This window comes from Somniosus microcephalus, chromosome 7 (assembly GCF_052327205.1).
Source record: "Somniosus microcephalus isolate GS21.2 chromosome 7, FLI_Smic_1.0, whole genome shotgun sequence".
Lineage (NCBI taxonomy): Eukaryota > Metazoa > Chordata > Chondrichthyes > Squaliformes > Somniosidae > Somniosus > Somniosus microcephalus.
The window spans coordinates 48,349,511-48,366,777 of NC_140993.1; the positions used below are offsets into that span (position 1 = coordinate 48,349,511).

General features: G+C 49.8%; 1 protein-coding gene across 2 annotated transcripts in view; it reads left to right on the forward strand.

Moving 5' to 3' along the window:
- The window catches only part of fam135b (family with sequence similarity 135 member B), a 577,057-nt gene that overhangs the window by 316,208 nt on the left and 243,582 nt on the right, over positions 1-17,267 (forward strand). The gene's annotated exons all lie outside the window — the stretch shown is intronic.

Consider the following 17,267-nt stretch of genomic DNA (forward strand, 5'->3'; position numbering starts at 1 on the left):
TTCACAGAATATCATGAGCATTCAGTCTTTAAAGAGCTGCTGTAAAAATTAAAGGTAAGTAGCTGCAAATGGGTACATACATTAGAGCCTTTTTAATGGAGTGGGAGGAAAGTAATAACCAAGAACAAAGGGAAGAATGCTCAAAGCAGTCTGTGAGCAAATGATGTACGGTGCTGCTCCGACTCCTATTTCATGCTGGCAAAGTGGATGAGGGAATCAAGGGATATGGGGATAGGGCGGGAAAGTGGAGTTGAGATCTTATTGAATGGCAGAGCAGGCTTGAGGGGCCGTATGGCCTACTCCTGCTCCTGTGTTCAAATGACATAATTTGTGACTGTGACAAAGGTAAACTATCCCTCCTCATCCTTCTTGACTTGTCTTCAGCCTTTGACACGGTTGACCACGCCATCCTTCTCCAACGCCTCTCCACCGTCGTCCAGCTGGGTGGGACTGCACTCACCTGGTTCCATTCTTACCTATCTAATCATAGCCAGAGAATCACCTGCAACGGCTTCCCTTTCCGCTCCCGCATAGTTACCTCTGGTGTCCCCCAAGGATCTGTCCTTGGCCCCCTCCTCTTTCTCATCTACATGTTGCCCATGGCGACATAATCTGAAAACACCGTCAGTTTCCACATGTACACTGACGACATCCAGCGCTACCTCACCACCACTTCTCACAACCCCTCCATGGCCTCTAAATTGTCAGATTGCTTGTCTGACATCCAGTTCTGGATGAGCAGAAATTTTCTTCAATTAAATATTGGGAAGACCGAAGCAATTGTTTTCGGTCCCTGACACAAACTCCGTTCCCTCACCACTGACTCCATCCTTCTCCCTAAAGTCTGTCTGAGGCTGAATTACACTGTTTGCAACCTTGGTGTCATATGTGACCCTGAAATGAGCTTCCGACCACATATCCGCAGCATAACTAAGACTGCCTATTTCCACCTCCACCTGTCCTCCACCCTTGCCTCAGCTCATCCGCTGCTGAAACCCTCATCCATGCCTTTGTTACCTCTAGACTTGACTATTCCATCGCACTCCTGGCTGGCCACCCACATGCTACTCTATGTAAACTTGAGGTAATCCAAAACTCAGCTGTCCATGTCCTAACTCACACCAAGTCCCATTCACCCATCACCCCTGTGCTTGCTGACTTACATTGGCTCCCGGTTAAGCAACGCCTCGATTTCAAAATTCTCATCTTTGTTTTCAAATCCCTCCATGGCCTCGCACTTCCCTATCTCTGTAATCTCCTTCAGCCTCACAGCCCCCTGAGATATCTGTGCTCCTCTAGTTCTGCCCTCTTGAGCATCCCTGATTATAATCGCTCAACCATTGGTGGCCGTGCCTTCTGTTGCCTAGGCCCTAAGCTCTGGAATTCCCTGCCTAAACCTGTCCGCCTCGCTAGCTCTCTTTCCTCCTTGAAGATGCTCCTTAAAACCTACCTCTTTGACCAAACCTTTGGTCACCTGCCCTAATGTGACTCGGTGCCAAATTTTTTGTCTTAAAATACTCCTGTGCAGTGCCTTGGGACGTTTTACTACATTAAAGGTGCTATATAAATACAAGCTGTTGTTGTTGTTATTTCTTAGGTTCTCATGAGCTGTTGCATGAGGAGGGTGCAAGAATGCTGCACTCTCTGGTTCTCCCCCTCTTTATAACCTCCTGCTCCTGCACCCCAAGCTGTGGAGTCACAGAGACTATGGCCCGGATTTTACAGTGCCTGCGACCGTGTACGCATAGCGTACGTGGTCGTAGTGCCCCGCAAGTTCCAGGTTTCTGTATGCAATGCACCTGCGCGAAAACCCTGAACTTGCGAGCAGTCAAGTTTGCCCAATTACTACCCAGTAAATGCACACCAAACCCTTACGCCTGGTAAAAGCAGGCATAAGGCCTTCTTTACCAGCGTAAATGTTTAAATAAAAATTCAAAAAAATGTTTTAAAATGATTTAACCATACAAAAAACTGTTAAAATTAGTTTAGGTTATTTTTGGTCCTTTAAAATGTTTACATACATTTTTCAAAAAGTTTAATTTTTGTTTTTAATGTTTAACTAAATTGTATGTTAATTAATTTTGAACATGTGATGATTTATTTTTATTTCAGTGCTGTGAAATATGTTTTTTGGGTGATTTCTATTCTTATGGGGATTCCATACGTAAATGGAATCTCCATAAACATAATGGGGATCCGCCTTTGTGATTGGTTGGGCCGGCCCACGTGATCTAAGGACGCTTGCGAACCGCATGTGCCCCTGGGATATGTGGGCCTACCTCGGCAGACCCAGGAGCGCGAGTCTTCGAAGATACGGAGGCACCAGGTAGGTGTGTACTCTTCTTGCAGTTCGGAGGCATTCACCCGCAGGAAGCCTTCATCGAGTCCAATGTAGATTCTGCCAACACGATAGTGCAGTGTATTGGAATATCAGTGTATAGAATTTCTTCACCAACCATTATTCACCAAGCATTATGCATGCATATGCTTAGTTACAGTTGCATAAAGCAATTTAAAGCAATCAGTAATTTAAAAAAAATGATGTGGTTAAAATGACTCATTGCTGTCCTGCTAAAAATTATTTTATGCGATTCTATCCAGTATTTTTAAATGACACTTTAAAAGCAGCATGGAAATTGCTTCAGTAAAGCAATTAAAAAGACATTAATTTTATTAGTGTGATAACCTGTCAGATTGCTTTAGAGTCATCTGCCTCCTCAGGTGAATCAAAAAGGCTGATTACAACAGTTCCATTTTAAATACTAGGAGGTTTCATGAGATTTCTTCCTCCACCACCTCCTCACCTCAGGGGGGTCCCTTCCATCCTGTGGAGAAACTCCTCTGCTCGGCCTCTTCATGATGACAGATCTTCAAATGTATTCCCTTTGTTTAGAAATCTATTCAAACATGATTTACATCAAAAACAGCAAAAATAGAACTGTGACATTTGCAGAGATGCATCTAAGCAGTCTGAACATTCACACATGGGCCTGTAATTTGCGGTCAGTGGCGAAGCAAAGACGCTCGCGGCTGGCCTCGAAGAAAGCTGCCCACAGAAAACTTGCGATCTCTGTGGCGAGAAGTTTGCCTTTCTCGACGTGCAATTGATCGTAGCCCAGTCTAATGGGAATTCCCAGCGAGGAGCTGCAGTGACGTTAACAAGCTGTCTAAGCGGCCAATCGCATTGAAGAGTTCTCACAGACATCAAACCAGGAAATGAAAAGCAGCTTTTATCCTCACTTTTTCAAAATGTAGCAGAGAGTGAAATAAAGATTGGGACATTCACATGGGAATAAGGTAGAAGCTGAAATATCATGAACAAACTTTGAATTTTAAAAAAAAGTTTTTAAAAAAATTGTAATTTTTATCATCATGGAGAAATTTGACACGCCACAAATGTAAAAATTAGTTTTTTCAGGGCCTGAATGATTTTTTAGCAGTCAGTATGCTGTTACAACCCCAGTTACACCTATTCCAACAAGGCTTAACATTTACAGGAAACTTTGTGCTATCCGGCACCCATGGGACCGAGCTGCTGCCGTTCCCTCAAAACTGCCGGAAACTCCAGAGTTAATGTTGAAAGATACGGAGATTCTTATCTCCGCATCTGACAACAAACACTGTTGCTTAGCAACAGCTTCTAAACACTCGGGTGTGGCTGCAAGCCTCTGTAGCTAAAGCTGTTGCTATAGCTACAGATCTTGCAGAGCTTGACTGTTCAAATAAAGCAAAGAAAACAAACAAAAAGAATAAAAACGGCTCCTGATTTTTGCCGGTGGCTCCAGATTGCTGGATAGTTCACCTCCGGATAGCACAAAGTTTCCTGTAATTATATTAAATCATATTTATCAGCGATATTAGCGCGCAAAAATCCTAGTTTTCATCAGTTCCACTGACTTCACTGCTATACTGGGGGTGGGCATCCAGAGCGCAGCCTGTGTCGGAGCAATGAATGACTGACTGCAACTTCAGGATTACCCCTATGCTAAATCCAGAAGTTACGATCAGTTTCAGAGGGGTAATGACAGCGAATGCTGACAGTTCGCCATCATTACCCACCGCAAAATCCGGGCCATGATATCTCACTTCTGGAAAATCTGCAGCAGCTGGGCAAAGAGCAGCCCAGAGGAAATATCTGAGGGATCTTCTGGTGTTTAAATCCAAATTGTTATTCAGGGAAACACATACATCCTGGTGATGTATTGAGGGAGTTGTTAAACCAATTAATATATGTGAAATGTATACATCAGAGAGGGCTGCAAATGCTGTCATGGAAACGTGAGTTACGGTGGCCACAACATGAGCAGCTTGTATTAAAACAAAGTCGTCGATGTGTGGTGCTCATCCAATACTCTTCAGTTGGAAATATATTTTCTGTAGAGAGGATACTCATTGGAGTTTAGAAGAATGAGAGGTGATCTTATTGAAACATATAAGATTCTGAGGGGGCTTGACAGGGTAGATGCTGAGAAGATGTTTCCCCTCGTGGAGGAATCTAGAACTAGGGGGCATAGTTTCAGGATAAGGCGTCGCCCATTTAAGAGGGTAACGAATCTTTGGAATTCTCTGCCCCAGAGAGCTGTGGAGGCTGAGATGAATATATTCAAGGCGGAGATAGACAGATATTTGAGCTACAGGAGAGTCGAGGGTTATGGGCAACATGCAGGAAAGTGGCATTGAGGCCAAGATCAGATGAGCCATGATCTTATTGAATGGCGGAGCAGGCTCGGGAGGCAAAATGGCCTACTCCTGCTCTTATTTCTTATGTTCTTATGTTCCTTTACAATTTTCTCCCTTTCTGTGCTGTTGATCCTGCTTCATGTTGGCTTAAAATTGCACTGGTGCCAGCTCCTTTTTGGTAGTGGCCATTGTTCATTGGATACCAATCAGAAATGGGAACCCGTGCCTGTTCTCCTCTCTCCCTTCCTATTCCCAGCTGAGGCCAGTTGTAGAAGTTCTGCCACTGTCCTGGTTGAGATTAGTTAGCTTAACATGGATGAGGGCTTGAACCTGGATCCTTCCTGCTCAGTAGATCTCATTGTATCACTTGGCAGTGTGTTTACCAGCTCAGTGGAACCTCTTTACGAAACGTGGGCAAATTTTACTACAACGACAGCAACAGCAACCACTTAAAAGCATAGATAGTGTAATGCCATATTGCCACCCCACCATCTCAAATCATGAGACAATCAGACAAGGTTCTATAAAAAATTAACATAACTTCTCTGCTTTTGAATTCTATTCCTCTAGAAATGAACCCCAGTGCTTTATTTGCACTTTTATGGCTTTTTTAATCTGCATTGCTACTTTTAATGATTTGTGAATCTGTACCCCTCGACCCCTTTGCATCTCTACCCATTTAGACTCTTATTTTCCAAGGAGTAGATCGCCTCCTTATTCCTCCTACCCAAATGCACCACCTCACAATTATCTATATTGAAATTCATTTATCATTTACATGCCTATTCTGCAAGTTTGTTTACGGTAGAATTATTTAAAAGCTTTTAGTTCGTCATATACAAACTATTAAAAAAAAAATTACTTGTCAGAAATGACTGGAATATAAAAGAACTGCATAATAATGCGTTAACACTTCAGAAATGTCACTCAATTACATGGTTATGCATCGACAAACAATCCAAAAGCCCAATGTGAGCTGAACGAGCCATATCTATTCGTGCAATTAGTCTTCTTCTTAGGCAGTCCCTTGGAACCGAGGATGACATGCTTCCACATTAAAAATGAGTTCGCAGGTGACTGATGAGTCCAATGCGGGACCTACAGTCTCTGTCACAGGTGGGGCAGACGGTGGTTGAAGGGGCGGGTGGGTGGAGTGCTTGGGTTGACGGGCGCTCCTTGCGCTGCCTGCGCTTGGCTTCCGCTTGCTCCCGGCGAAGAGACTCGAGATGTTCGGCGCCTTCCCGGATGCTTCTCCATTTTGTGCGGTCTTGGGCCAGGGATTCCCAGGTGTCGGTAGGGATGTTACACTTTTTCAAGGAGGCTTTGAGGGTGTCCTTGAAGCGTTTTCATCTGCCCACCTGGGGCTCTCTTGCCGTGTCAGAGCTCCGAGTAGAGCGCTTGTTTTGGGAGTCTCGTATCGGGCATGCGGACGATGTGGCCCATCCATCGGAGCTGATTGAGCGTGGTCAAAGCTTCGATGCTGGGGATGTTGGCCTGAGCAAGAACACTGACATTGGTGCGCCTATCCTGTCAATGGATTTGCAGGATCTTAGAAACATAGACATAGAAACATAGAAGATAGCAGGAGTAGGCCATTCAGCCCCTCGAGCCTGCTCCGCCATTCAATGCGATCATGGCTGATCATCCAAATTCAGTACCCTGTCCCTGCTTTCTCCCCATATCCCTTGATCTTGCGGAGGCAGCGTTGGTGGTACCTCTCCAGTGCTTTGAGGTGCCTGCTGTACATGGCCCATGCCTCTGAGGCATACAGCAGGGCGGGTATCACTGCTGCTCTGTAGACCATGAGCTTAGTGCCGGGTTTGAGGTCCTGGTCTTCAAACACTCTCTTCCTCAGGCGACCGAAGGCTGCACTGGCACACTGAAGGCGGTGTTGGACTTCGTTGTCGACGTCTGCCCTTGTTGACAGTAGGCTCCCGAGGTATGGAAAGTGGTCCACGTTGTCCATGGCCTTTTCATGGATTTTGATAATCAGGGGGTAGTACTGTGTGGCGGGGCAGGTTGGTAGAGGACCTTTGTCTTACGGATGTTTAGTGTAAGACCCATGCTCTCGTACGCTTCGGTGAAGGTGTTGACGATGGTTTGGAGTTCGACCTCCGAGTGAGTGCAATTAGTATTCATTTTAAAGCTTGCAACGTATTAGCCCATCCCTCGTGTCACTATACCAGTGGCAGCAGGAGCAGCGGATTTCCTATGGCGCTGACGTGCTGTACATCCACATAAGTAATTAGAATATTAATCACAATACAAGCAAACAACCAACAAATATAAAGTGCCGTAGTTCTTTAGTTCGCTGTATTAAAAAGAACTGAACAAAAATGGGTATCTGTATTTTCAACTTCAATCACTTCCATTAATTAACGTTGGGCCGGATATTCCGATCCCGACGGGTGCATACGCGCTGTGAATGCACCCATAGGGACATCGGAAATGCCAGTTTCAGGCATACACAGCGCATGCGCTGGAAACCGGAATTTCCGATCTGTCAAGAAAGCTCTTGACAGATCCTCCAGCTGCCCTGGAGAAGGGCCTCTGCGGGCAGAGAGTTCCGCTTTTTGGAGACCCTCCGCCCGCAGAAAACCCTTACAATTCTTACGCCTGGTAAAAGCAGGTGTAAGGCCTGCTTTTACCAGGATAAGTGTTGAAAAAAGTTTTTAAAAAAGTCACTCATTTATCATTTTTAAAAAAGGTATGTTTATTTTTAGCCCCGTATAAAACTTTAATAATTTTTTTCAAAAAATTTAATTTTTGTTTAAAATATTTAATTTATTGTAATTTCAACTTATTTAAAATTTTACTATGTTTTTGGGGTGATCTCCATTCATATATTTGACAGGTCTATCTGTCAAGTGTATGAAGGGAGATTCCCTCCTTCTATTGGCTCCCCATGGCCCACGTGATCCCAGGGATGTGCCTGCGCCTCTGGGATACGTGGGCCCTGTGCACTTGGAGTTTGGAGAGGCCCAAGATTGGAAGTGTAGCCGCCTCGGGAACCCTCAGGTATGTTCGTAGATTTTTCCAGATCGGAGGCCTCCGCATGCAGGTGGCCTCCGATCGGAAAATACGGCCCGTTGTCTTCTTGAACCAGCACACCCCACATGTAACATGTCGGAGGGGGAGGGACACACCCCAATCTACATCGAAGGGGCTGAGGTTGAGAGGGTCAGCAGCTTCAAATTCCTGGGTGTATTCATTACAGAGGACTTAACGTGGTCCCATCACATCGACGTCGTAACCAAGAAGGCATGCCAACGCCTGTTCTTCCTCAGGAGACTGAAGAAATTTGGAATGGCCCCCCAGATTCTCACCAACTTCTACCGGTGCACCATCGAGAGTATCCTGTCCGGCTGCATCACTACCTGGTATGGCAACTGCACCGCCATAGACCGCAAGGCACTACAGATGGTGGTGAAAGCTGCACAACATACTATAGGAATTAAACTACCTGCTGTGCAGGATATCTACCCCGAGAGGTGCCGGGAGAAGGCCCTGAGAATCATCAAAGACGCGAGCCACCCCAGCCACAACCTCTTTGCCCTGCTCCCGTCCGGTAAGAGATACCGAAGCATACGGTCTCGTACCAGCAGGTTTCGAAACAGCTTCTACCCCCAGGCCATAAGACTCATGAACGAATAATTTATTATTATTTATTATTGTTTCTATTTATTATTACTGTATTTCTATTCGTATTTTTATCATTGCTATGCCATATTTATTCCAATGTTGGGAGGACTCATAAAAATTAACATTTCCTTGTGCAGTACACACGTTTGCTGCATACAGGTATATGACAAATAAAATTGAATTGAGAAATGCAGCACTTGTTCACAAGTGCAGAAAAACATCACTGAATTAAAACTAAAAGCAGGAAAAGCTAGGCTTTAACAGAAATAAACATTTGTGGGAACAGAGGTTCCTACTAAATCACTGCGATCGACTCAGGCAATTAAAGCAACGAACTTTAATGAAAGAAGTAACAAACTGCTGGAAACATCTATAACAGGTCTTCTCTCTATAACTACTCCACGAGGACTGCTGGGCTGGTCCGATCGCTGACATCATGACGTCATCACGTTCTTCCCGCCATTGGAGGATCACGTGACTGACGGAATGACGTCATCACGTTGGAACTGTGCTGTGAAGGCAACTAGACATAGTACAGTCAAACAGAGTAATTAAAGGTACAGGCACAGGCAATAATTACATTACTATTAAAGGCATTATGACTAACTGCTCTGAGTCCTTTGGTGGCTCCGCCACATGCGCCCCCCCCCCCAGAATTGTCTTTAACAGAAAATGTAAGACGAGGTGGCGGTCTGACCATTCTGTCTGACCGAGTGCAGTAGGCTGGCAGCGGAAGTGGATGACTGGTGGTTGAGCGGGTAGGCGGCTGTGGCTGAACTGGTGGGGTGGGCGTAGTCGAACTGGTGGACAGCTGTGGCTGAACTGGCACGGCGGGTGCGGGCGGACATCCCCGTTTTGGTGGCTGAGCGAGGACGACTGGGGTACTCAAGTCCAAATGGGCCGGCTTCAAGCGGTCCACAGAGACGTGATCAGGCTTCCCTCCGATGTCGACCTCGAAGGACTTGTCTCCTGGTGTGATGACATGGAAGGGACCCGTATAAGGAGGCTTGAGCGGATCCTGGTGAGCGTCATGCCGAATGAAGACATACTCGGCGCTCTTCAGCTCCACCGGCACGTGGGAGCTCTGTAGGTTGTGGTTGGATGTGGGCACCGCCGGAGCAAAACACTGAGCCGCTTCCTGATGGCTGGCGAGCTGCTGGGCTGCAGACCATTGCTCCGTGGGAGACGGGAGGAAATCCCCAGGGACTCGAAGTGGCTGGCCGTAAACAAGCTCCACTGAAGAAGCTTGCAGGTCATCCTTGGGTGCCGTGCGAAGACCCAACAGTACCCAAGGGAGCCTGTCGACCCATCCAGCCCCTTGCAGACTGGCACGTAAGGCGGCTTTGAGGGACCTGTGGAATCTCTCGCACAGGCCGTCCGCCTGTGGATGGTAGGCGGTGATGCGATGGAGCTTGGTGCCGAGCCCTTGCGCCACGGCATTCCAAAGCTCTGAGGTGAATTGTGGACCTCTATCGGAGGAAATGTCAGCCGGCATCGCGAACCAAGCCACCCAGCAGGAGAGGAAAGCCCTGGCGACGTCCGCCGACGTGGTGGAAACCAGGGGGATCGCCTCTGGCCACCTGGTGGTGCGATCTACTACGGTGAGGAGATGGGTGAACCCGCGCGGGAAGGTGGTAGTGGTCCCACCAGGTCCACATGTACGTGGTCGAACCGACGCTCCGGGACGACGATCGGAGCCACTGGCGCCCTGACATGCCGCTGGACTTTGGCCTTCTGACAGACCAGACAGGTGTTGGCCCAATCCCGGACATCTGAATGCAGCCCCTTCCACACAAATTTCGTTGCCATGAGACGTTGTGAGGCCCGCATGCCGGGGGGCGACAACCCGTGAATTGCATCAAAAGCCTTCCGGCGCCACACGACTGGCACAATAGGTCGAGGAACGCCCATGGAGATGTCACATAGGAGTGTGGTACCCGCGGCCTGAAAGTTGACGTCAGCCGGTTGGAAGCTCGACGGGACGGTACGGTATGATTGCACCTCTGGGTCCGTAATCTGATCTTCCGCCATGCGAGCATAGTCCATGCCGAGGTGGACCGCATGCACCGTTGCGTGGGAGAGGCAATCCGCCACCAAATTATCTTTACCAGAGACGTGAATATCTGTGGTAAACTCCGAAATGGACGTCAGGTGATGTTGCTGGCGAACTGACCACGGTTCTGTGGTCTTTGACATGGCAAATGTCAACGGCTTGTGGTCAACAAAAGCCGTGAAGGGGCGCCCTTCTAACAGGAACCTGAAATGGCGGATGGCGAGAAACAGGGCCAGCAACTCTCGGTCAAAGGTGCTGAATTGTCGTTCATGCTTTTTCAGCTGACGGATGAAAAACGCCAGCGGCTGCCACGTCCCATCGACCCATTGCTCTTGCACTGCACCGACGGCGTAGTCGGACGCATCCGTAGTAAGGGCGATGGTAGCGCCCGGAAGCGGGTGTGCCAACATGGTTGCATCAGCCAAGGCGCTCTTGGTGTTCACGAATGCCTGGTCCATCTCCGCCGTACACCAAATGGAGTCTTTGCCCGATTTGCCCTTGAGGGCCTCGTACAACGGCTGCATTAACAGAGCCGCCTTGGGGACGAAACGGTAGTCCATCCCCAGGAACTCCTGGAGGGCCCTGATGGTCTGTGGACGCGGGAAAGAAGCGACGGCCTCCACCTTCGTCACTAGAGGGACGGCGCCAGCCGGAGTGATGCGGTGTCCTAAAAAGTCGATGCTTTGCAGGCCGAATTGGCACTTGGCCAGATTGATGATGAGCCCATGCTGGCTAAGGCGCGTGAAAAGGGTACGCAGATGACCGAGGTGTCCCTCTTTGCTGGCACTGGTGACGAGGATGTCGTCTAGGTAGACAAAAAGGAACGGCAGGTCTCGGAGCACAGAGTCCATTAGTCGTTGGAACGCCTGTGTGGCGTTCTTTAGGCTGAACGGCATGCGCAGGAACTCGAAGAGCCCGAATGGTGTAATAACGGCGTTTTTTGGGACGTCCTGCGGATGAACGGGCACCTGGTGATACCCGCGGACGAGGTCCACTTTCGAGAAGATGGACTTTCCCGCCAGATGGGCCGAGAAGTCTTGTATATGCGGTATTGGATACCGGTCAGGGGGTAGTGACGTCGTTCAGGCGTCGGTAGTCGCCGCATGGCCGCCAGCCGCCACCAGGTTTAGGGACTATGTGCAGAGGTGAAGACCAGGGACTATTTGATCACTGAATGATCCCCAGCTGCTTCATGGTATCAAATTCCGCCTTCGCAGCTGCGAGCTTGCCGGGTTCCAGCCTGCGAGCCCGTGCGTAAAAACGGGGAACCCGTTGTCGTAATATAATGCTCCACCCCGTGCTTCGCGACCGAGGAAGAGAAGGTGGGTCTGGTTAGCCCCGGGAACTCCCCGAGGAGCCGAGTGAATTCGTCCGGTGATGGAAACGTACAGGTGACGGGGCACGAAACGGCGGTGCTGCGGTGGCAGGGAATTGAATGGAAGGTGGCCGCGTTGATCAGCCGGCGCTGCCGGACATCCACAAGGAAACCATTCGCACACAAAAAATCCACCCCTAGGATGGCCTGTGAGATCCTAGCTGTGACAAACTCCCAATGGAAGCGTTGGCCGCTGAAACAGAGTTGGACTCGCCGCTTACCGAAAGTGCGGATAGCTGCACCATTAGCTGCCTCGAGGGAAGGGCCATGGCCTCCCATTTGGAGGTCCAACTTTGAAACGGGCAAGATGCTGCATTGCGAACCGGTGTCACACAAGAAACGCCACCCGGATAGGGAGTCTGTGACGTAAAGGAGCTTCCCTGAAGACCCAATGGACATGGCGGCTGCGGTGCGCCCTTTAGGCCCGGTCCTCCTTCGCGCAGAACGTCGTGAGGGCCTTGTTTTTTTTTTGGCGAAAAACTGCAGGGGGAAATGCAGCGTCTGGCTTTCGTGCCAAAACGGGCGTGGTAAAAACACCCGGCCGCCGCTGGAGGAGCTGGCGTCGCGTCCGTGGGGGTTGGGCGCCTCGTGGCCGCACAGCAGTGCTGGGTCACGGTGAAAATTTTATTGGCTTCAGCGGCAAGTGCAGCGCAGTCCGTAATCTCCGAACTAGCGAGAGCAGCCTGCACTGGTTCCGGGAGCTGGCAGAGGAATAACTCCCTGAACAGGAAGCATTCGGGTTCTGCGCCTAAGAGCGTGAACATATGGCTCATAAGCTCGGACGGTTTGAAGTCCCCGAGGCCGGGCATAGCGAGGAACCGGCGAGCGCGCTCTGATTTAGAGAGTCCAAAAACCTGCAGCAACCGTGCTTTTAAAGTTTCGTACTCGCCATCAGCAGGAGGGTTACCGAGGAGGCTGACGATCCTGGAGGCTGTGGTGCTGTCGAGGGCGGAGACCACGTAATAATAACGGGTCGGATCCGCCACGATGTTCCGAATGGCAAACTGTGCTTCGGCCTGGATGAACCAGGTGGCTGGCTGTTGCTCCCAAAATTGTGGCAGTTTGAGGGTCACGGTGTTCGTTTCCATAACGAAAATCTTCCACGAAATCCGATCGTAGAAGTCGGGGTCACCAATGTGGGAACGGAGGTTCCTACTAAATCACTGAGATCGGCTCAGGCAATTAAAGCAACAAACTTTAATGAAACAAGTAACAAACTGCTGGGAACATCTATAACACGTCTTCTCTCTATGATTACTCCACGAGGACTGCTGGGCTGGTCCGATCGCTGAAGTCATCACGTTCGTCCTGCTGTTGGAGGATCACGTGACTGACGGAATGACGTCATCACGTTGGAACTGTGCTGTGAAGGCAACTAGACATAGTACAGTCAAACAGAGTAATTAAAGGTACAGGCACAGGCAATAATTACATTACTGTTAAAGGCATTATGACTAACTGCTCTGAGTCCTTTGGTGGCTCCGCCACACATTCATCTTTCTTCCTGGACAGGAGAACCAATCAGACTGACTTGGAAATGTTTACGAATATTTTGACGTAAAGATGTTAATTTGCAAATTTCGCTTCTAATGTTTTTCTCTCAAACTTTCTCCACAATATTAATCCCTGCTCTTATCACGAAAAGTGTAAAATTATTTTAGGTACTTCGCAATTAAATAGCGGGAAATAAACTACATTGCACTCCTATTTTTAATCTCCTATTTCAAGTGTGAGACATGTGGAATTACCCCTCGCCCCGTCCAACAGGTAATAGAGTTCGGACTTGAGACTTATGAGAAATTACACCAGACACACCGGTTCTGTCTTTAACCTTTTATTGTTCCTAAGACAGATTCAAAACCCCAACCACTATTCGAGCAGCACACCAATAATATTACAGGAAATCTTACATACAGCCACCCGCCGATGATCAGTCCAGGGTTGATTGTAGGTCCTCGTAGGCAAAAATACTGGCCAGGCCCCTCCTTCCTCCGACTGCAGCCTGATCCTCATAGGCGAGATGGCTGGCCAGGCCACCTTCTTCTGACTGCAGTGCTGATATTCTTTAGCCACTGTGCTTTATACAGCTTTCCTTGTCTTTTGCATTAAATCAATCATTCAGAGAGAGTGAAATGTTCCTTTAATGTTGGTCTGAGCTGTTTGAGCTGTCAAGCGTTTACATTAACTCATCCTGTGTGGCTTATCCTTACCAAAGCCCAAAATTGGTCATTCACTCCTAACGTTTACAAAAGTGGCAGAAAACCACTTGGTTCGGTTCATGAGTTATGTCGAATTTTGCATTTCAAAACTTCAAAGGTTTGACTTCTCATCTCAGAAAGGTCACCAGAGACACCATGCCTACAATCTAAGGGGGTTTGTTTATCTCTGTTGACTATCACTACCCCCTGCAGTCACAGCCATGTTGTTCCTGCCTTATCAGTGAAAGACTGCTTGTTACATTTACAAACTTTATTTCACTTTGTGAAACCTTTTTGCCTGGCAAAGCATTTCAAGAAATATTAAAAATTAAGGGTCTGAATATACTTTCTACACAAGCATTTATACCAAATCGAAATTATACATTATCAGTTAATGAAAGTATTTTCTATGCCTTTCTTAATAAACAAATAGGCCTAGAAATTCATTGACGCCGCTTTTGGGGCGCTAAAGTGGGGCGTCTGCTAAAGTTAGCGGCCGCCGCCAAATCTACGCCACTTCTCCGATATTCATTAGCTTCGCCCTACTAGTTCGGGCGAGCGCTAAAACTGCTGTTGGACGCCTCTCTTTGGGCGCTAAGCCGGAGGTGGTGATCGATAGCGCCGAGGCTGGGCGCAGCGCAGGTGCGGCCATCTCGTGACTGACAGCAGACACCCTGGCGCCGGCCAGCTCTTAAGGGGGAAGGGTTGACTGTGTCTGCTGCCACGCCCTGGATAGTGGAGCCCTCCAGCTAGGCCTGAACACTGCTGCTGGACCCAAATAGCGCCTGAAGACATGGAGAAGGCCCGTGAACGTGCGCAGCGCTTCTCAGAGCGTGATCTGAGTGTGCTGCTTGCTGCTGTGGAGAAGAGGCGCCATGTTTTGTACCCGGACAATGGCAAGAAGGCAACGGTCCGCGTCTACAGGAGAGCCTGGAGGCATGTCGCCAGCAAGCTGTCAGCCAACAGCGACGTCCCCAGGACCGGTGCCCAATGCCGCAAAAAGATAAATGACCTCACACGCATTGTCAGGGTGAGTACACTTTCCAATGACCTCCTCACCCTTGCATGTGCACCTCACATTATGGGCAAAGGGACCTGAAAGCTCTAATGGCCAGCCTTCATCCAGCAGCTATGGCACAGGCATGAGCATCAATTGCACATTCTGCACTGAACACACTGGCCAAGCTATTCCACCATGGGAGGCAGTGCACACCAGATCATGGCGACACACTGGCCAGGCTATTCCACCATGGGAGGCAGTGCACAGCAGATCATGGCGACACACTGGCCAGGCTATTCCACCATGGGAGGCAGTGCACAGCAGATCATGGCGACACACTGGCCAGGCTATTCCACCATGGGAGGCAGTGCACAGCAGATCATGGCGACACACTGTACTTAGAGGCCGTCCTTTCTCTTGCAGGCCAAGCTGGCGAATAATCGCAGGAGCCGGACTGCGACCGGGGGAGGACGACCCCATATCCAGCCACTCACCGACCTGCAACATCGCGTGGAGTGCCTCATGGGTCGCCGGGTGATTGGGCCCGTTGCATGAGGAGATGCTGACCCTGTTCTGGGAAGCAATGGTAAGGACATCACCTTTTGCACCTCTCTCGTCCCACTTGCGCATCAGATCTACATCCTTTGCCACTGTCCGACCAATGCGCTGAATGCCACCACTCATGCATCCCGCACTGACGCCCTCTCCTCACTCTAAAGCTACTCTTGTGCCTTCCTGCTTTCAGATGGTCAAGAGGAGGTCCCTCAATTTGCCAGTGACAGACCCTCCGAGGAGGAGCACGAGGAGGAGCAAGAGGAAGGCGGCCCATCAGGGGAACCCTCAGCCGCGGCCACCCAGGCCAATGTAGGGGACACGTCTTCCCTGGAGGGCAGCGTGGCGGAAGTGTCGAAGGGGAGGGGAGCTCCTGGGACCTGCGTGCTGCAGAAAGGCAGGAGGGGGGTGGAAGCTCGGCGGCCTTCTCCCCAGAGGGGGGATGCGTCGGAGGGGAGTCCAATTGCTGGGCCCAGCGGCCTCCAGCAACGCAGGAAGGGTCGGCCAGCTCGGCGGCCTTCTCCCCAGAGGGAGAGTCCGGCCTCCAGTCAGGAGATGCTCTTCGCCGAGGAGATGGAACGCCTCGAAGACTTGTCCGCGGACTCGGAGCGCCGGCACACGGAGCTCATGGCGGCAGCGGCACGGTTGCCTGAGTCCATCGATTCCCTCTCTCGGAGTGTGGCCGAGTTCGGGCCCTTAGAGGCCACCAGTCGGGCGGAATACCGGACAGATCTTTCAGCGACTGGCCAGGTGATTAGTGGTGCCGTCCAGTCACTGGCTGCTCTGCTGCGGGCAGTGAACAGGTCAACACGGGCACTCACTGCTGCCACACTCGCCAAATAGTCGAATGTGTGGCCATTTGTGTTTGTTTCTTGAGGCCGAGAATTGGATGTTTGTTTTTTGAAGGCCGATGATGTGATGTTTGTTTTGGACGAAGGCCGAGAATGACGGCCATTTTAGTTGCCCTATTTTGTTGATCCTCCCCAGGTTGTGGGAGCGAGTAATGTGTTTGAGTGTTTTTTGGGGGTTTCCTCTGTTTTTGGTTTTCATGTGGGAAGGGCCCAGAGTTTGTACAATAAAGCATTTTATTTAATCACATTGTCCATGTTTGATCTTTGAAGCGTTTGTTGCCTTAACCGGCTGAGGGCTTGCGGAGCGGCTGCAATCATGTTCTATCATTGGCACAAGCCATTCCCTGACAGGGGGCCTAGAAGTGACGTTCAATAAGCCGCCGACGGGCGGCCCTTGGACCTTGTGCGTCCCTCCTGGGCTGGTACTCCTCGTCCTCGTCGTCCTCATGCTCCTCCTGCTCCTCCTCCTGAGGTGGTGGTCCAACGTGAGGTGGCAGTGCCTGAATCCTGCGGATAGCCAGGTTGTGCAGCATGCAGCAAACGACAATGAATTGGGAGACTCGATCCTGCGAATACTGGAGGGCTCCCCCGGAGCGGTCGAGACAGCGGAACCGTTGCTTGAGCACGCCGATTGTTTGTTCTATGAGGTTCCTCGTCGCTTGATGGCTCTCGTTGTATGCCTCTTCAGCAGGGGTCGTGGGCGCGCGGAGCGGGGTCATGAGCCAGGTACACAAAGGATAGCCTTTGTCCCCGACAAGCCATCCTCTTGGGGGAGGCTGTGCCTGGAACATGTCAGCCACAGTTGTCTGTCGCAGGATAAAGGCATCGTGGCTGCTGCCTGGAAAGCGGGCATTGACAGCTAGGATGCGCTGCCTGTGGTCACACACCAGCTGTACATTGAGGGAATGGTAGCCCT